Here is a 5,309-nt window from a genome sequence, read left to right on the forward strand (position 1 = left end):
TTATAGATACTCCTTTGGACAATGCAGAAGGGGAGCTGTTTTGTGATGGCTCCTGCTTCAAACTTCCAGATGGTACATCTACAGCTGCTTACGTAGTCACTACGTTGAGTACGGTTGTTGAAACTAAGAGAATTTCGTATAACTCTGCACAGGCCGCAGAGATTATAGCGTTGACCCGAGCTTGTGAACTCTCCGAAGGGCGTATAGTAAACATATATACTGATAGCCAGTACGCCTTTGGGGTGGCTCACAACTTTGGGAGGCTCTGGTCGGAAAGAGGGTTCCTAACTTCACATGGGACCAAGATCCAGCATGATCCCCTGATAGTGCAATTACTCTCGGCACTCTCGCTCCCTAGGCAGTTAGCGATCATGAAATGTGCAGCACATCGTAAGGTCATAGATGATGTTTGAAAAGGGAACGCTTTCGCTGACCAGATAGCCAGGCAAACGGCTACAGACCTTAGCGCAGACATGTATGCTCTAAGGGAAACAAAAGATGCCTATGTAATGGATGAGGGTATTGGGTCTGTGCGAGATATTCAAACTGATGCCACAATAGAAGAGTCTAAAAGGTGGGCCGAAGGAATGGGGACACTAGATGATGATGGGTGTTGGGTGGATGCATCTGAAGGAAAATGGTTGCTCCCTGATTCATATGTGCTGGCAATGGTTATGATGGCACACGGTCCTACGCATGTGTGTGCTCAGCAGATCACGAAAATGTTAGAACAAGTCTTCGTGAATGATAAAATTTTGAAGACTGCACAGCGACATGTTCAGAATTGTATGATTTGCTTACAGCACAATGTGGGGAAGGGGACAGTAACTCCAAGGGGAAGCTTTGGGCCCCCTTCTGTTCCCTTCGAGGTCATCCACTTTGATTTTATTGAGATGGAACGGTGTAACAATCTAAAATATGTTCTTGTGATTATTTGTGCTTTTAGTAAATGGATCGAGGCTTTCCCCGTTAAAGATGCTACTGCCATGACCACTGCAAAGACTATGGTAAAATAATTCTGTCCACGATTTGGGCTTCCAAGGGTAATTTGGTGGGACAATGGTCCCCATTTTGTTGCAGCAGTAATTTTGCAGATATGCACAGCGTTACACATTGAAAAACGATTTCACTCAGCTAGACATCCTCAAAGTGCTGGCTTGGTAGAGAGACATAACGGTATCTTAAAGAATAAGCTTGTAAAAACATGTGCCGACACCAAATTGAAATGGCCAGATGCCTTACCTATTGTATTATTAGCCATGCGTACCACACCTCAAACTAAGACCGGGCTTTCTCCATTTGAGGTAGTGATGGGGAGACCTCCTAACATTTGGGGTCTTATGAAGCCTAAAGCCCTGAGGGAGGTGGAAAATGTATTGCTTGTAGACTACTGCAACCAGTTGACTAAAAACCTGTATTTAATTTATCATCAGGTTCAATCAGCTTTACCTGTAAGGTTCACGGGCCGAGGACATGATATTCAGCCTGGATGTTGGGTCCTAGTGAAGGCCTACGAAAGGTCTTCCTGTCTCGCTCCTCGCTGGAGGGGACCCTACCAGGTGCTGTTGGTCACTCGGACAGCAGTGCGGGTGGCTGGGAAAAAACACTGGATCCACGCGACGCATGTCAAGAAACTTCCTCACTCGACGCCACACGTTACAGAAGAAGCAGAACCCCTCGCTGATGCTACAATCTCTGATCTTGGAGTAGCAAACAGCGCTGTGAGTGCGTCGGAGAATTTCTCTGAGCCCGTGGAGCCTGGGGAACAGTCCATTTCGTCTCCGCACTCTTTGGAAAAGTCACTTCCGGAAAACACTGTTTCAAGTTCTGCGACTTCTGTCGCCTCCGATACGTCGCATCCCTCAGGAAGTGACGACGCTTTGTTTCCGGATCAAACAGTTTTGGGTACCACCAGGTACGACCTTCGACAAAGAAAATAGAACTGCGGCACGGGTCTTTCTGTGCATTTGGAAAGAAGAAGTGATTGAAAGTTTTCTCTTGTAAAAGAAAGTTCCTTTCGAACATAAGGAAAAAAAGGGGATTCTGCTGGCTAGGGTTGGGAAGGACTAAGAAGTCGCGCGACCGTAGTGTCACCAGCAACGAACATTGGGGTCGTCGATTGAAAAACCGCAATGCCTGCCACCTCCACCGCTGCTCCCCGCACTGGACTTGTAAATAGGGGGTTGACCAACTTGGACAACGAACAATGTGCCTGGGCCCCGAAAACGTATTGCTGTGTTGTGTTAATAATGGTTGGAATTTGTGTAATTACTGCCGTGGGACTTTGGTACTTCGAGGAAATTTACCCTCTAAAACCTCTACTGCCAATTGAGATTGTACCTACTGCTTTGACTCCCTCTGTACACCTTCACACTCTGTCACCTAGAGACTCCCAGCATAGACGAAAGTATCACAATAACACTTTAATGATAGTAATGAATGCAACGCATGACCTTTTTAATAAGAGTAATTGTTGGATTTGCACTCATTTACCGCAACATGGGAACAAGGGGCTAGGATGGTATATTCACCCTTTACCTTTAACGACTGCTTGCTATGCCTCTCTTAGAGCACTATTCTTTGGCCGTTGGAATGATAGCATCTCAGGAAACTTTGATGGAACTAATTTAAATGATTTTCAGAAACGTGAATTGACTCCCTGGGATGCTCGCTTTTTGCAAATAGAAGTAAACCTAATGTTGCTTCTATTAGGCCGTCTGATAAACTATCTCTTCCTTTTCAAACTCTAATTTCCTTTAAAATGGCTCCGATAGGCAATAAGGACGCCCTGCCTCCTTCCTACTCTATAAACCATAGCCCTGATTCAGTCCCCTTTTGTGTACAAAGAAATGGCACTCGGCCAATGGGAGATTTTGAAGGTTGTATGAACATTGTAAATTTGACTGGAGAGAACAGGCCTCTGTATGTGGGGGGCCTGTTTATTTTGTTTGTGGTAGTTCAGCATTTCCCTGGTTGCCCAAGGATTGGCAGGGAACCTGTTATTTAGGAATCCTGTTACCTGGGGTATTTATAGCTAGTACATTGGAGGTTTCTAAGGCTCGCCCACGGCGGGACGAGAACGGAGATACCCCTGGGCAAGTATTGGGAGATATAGCAAAATCGGTTGTGCCCTTTTGGGGACAGATAGCAAACTCTGAAAACATTAGGGGACTAGCAAGAGTACTGGAGAGAACCATCAACCAGACCACGGATATACTCTACAATATGACACTAGAACAAAAAGCAATAAGATTGGTAGCACTCCAAAATCGGATGGCATTAGATGTCATTTTGGCAGAACGTGGTGGAGTATGCAAATTAGTGGGGTCCGCCAGACTCCTCGCCGACAATTTTCAAAGCAATACAGAACTTGCACATCCTTAGTTCTGAGGTGCATGTTCCTGTGGGAGATTGGAATATTAGCGCCTGGTTCTGGGATTCTCTACGATCTTGGGATTGGAAGGTGCTTTCTGTCATTCTGGTTATTTTGGGGATCCTGCTATTCCTTTGTTGCTGTTTTCAATGTCTACCCAGTATATGTGTAACGCTAGGGGGATGTTGTGCTCAAACAGTGAGCACAGTAGGGCACAAAATGTATGCCCCAGATACAGCATCTAAAGAGTTTGTGTTACAAGAGGTTCTGATGAACGACCTAATGGCTATAGACATTACAGATAATGATTCAGGATGTATGGACGACAATGCATGGAGTTATTTGCAAAAGTATTAGAAATGATATTAGCACTTGACATAGGCCAAAAGGAGGGTCTGTCGGAATTGAAACAATATTATGCCTCCTATCGCAGCAATTGTATGTGTATTGGCCTACGCCAAGTTGTCTAAACCATCATATGCAAATAAACTCCGCGGCAAGGTCGTGACCTCAGAGAAAGTAATGTAAGTCGCCATCTTGGATTAAACTGCCATTTTAGGTTCGCTTGTAATGTGAAAGTCACCCTGAACATCAAAATGGAGGCCGAATGACATTCTGAGTAAGATTCTGGCCGTTGTGACCTCCGCACACACGAATAATTAATATGCCTGGAGGCCACTTGTCGGGGTCGCGAACTGAGACCTTGTCCTATTGCTGACCTATGTGTAAATGTACAACTATATCAGCAAAACTAATCAGAATGCATGAATTATAGGATTGACCTGGCTAGGAACCCTTAGGCCCGATCCCTCGAATGGTTAACCCGCGAGGGGGTTGGCCAAGGGCTGGACAAATCATATAAAATACCCAAGTATTCCAATGTACGGTCCCTCTTACTAATGCATCGAACCTTCGTTGAAGTTTGTTACGTTACTCTGAGAGCCGAATAGCTATCCGTTTGTCAATTGACTTTGGTAACTGTTGTAGCTTTTACATAAAGCACTTGTATGTTCTTTGTAACCTGTGTTGGTGTGTTTCTTTTGGGCTTCCCGGCCTCATATTTTTTTTATGTTTTCACAGTAACACCCCTCTGCTTTAAGGCAGGGTCTGGGAATAGGCAGCAGTTGGGAATTTCACTTTTATGCATCCTTCCCTTTAGGGAATTCTGGGGTTGGCAAAAAGAAACAGCAGTACCGAATTACTTTAACAGAATATATTTCTATCCACACTGGAAGCGATATTGATTTTGAATTTCAACAAAATCACTCTGTGTCAGTTGGCTATAGAGGAATTGATTTAAGTTATTATTTAGTAAAAATACTAAGGATCTACGTGGTCTGCCCAACCAATCAATAAGAGAAGTTATTAAATCAAACATATCCCTACAACACTTGGTTTAGATGGACAGTTTACTTAAATAGAATGTCTCTGGGTTTTGTGCTCAGGAAAATACATAAACTCCTGGTTCATCTCATGGGGAAAGGACAGGGATATGGTTAGGTGGCCTCTCCAGGATCAGTCATGGACACCTCCAGAATCTATCCCTTCATTTACCTCTCCAGGTTCCCTCCAGAGTTTAGTCTTTCTTTTGGCGTGATCCACGTCCTAGGCAATCTTGGTTCTCCTGCAATTTTTGCAGCAGTTCCTACTCGGATGATTTCAGACAGCTCTCCTCTTTTCCCATTGTGCATCTCCTTATAAATCTTTAACCACTCCCCCAAATTATCTAAGTTATCAGGTACCAGCTTATTGCCATTTGATCTGGATTGAACATTTGCTGTCCTCCCATTGTCTCTGATTAGTCCCTTTTCGTTACTGGGCTCCATTCTTGGGAGTTTATGACTCCACCCCTTTGAAATAGCATTTTTGACCTCTCCAGTTATGACCTTAAAAACTACAACATGGCAAAAAATGTTATTTACAAAAAAGAGTCACA

Source organism: Ambystoma mexicanum, chromosome 4p (assembly GCF_040938575.1).
Source record: "Ambystoma mexicanum isolate Mex_15411 chromosome 4p, UKY_AmexF1_1, whole genome shotgun sequence".
Lineage (NCBI taxonomy): Eukaryota > Metazoa > Chordata > Amphibia > Caudata > Ambystomatidae > Ambystoma > Ambystoma mexicanum.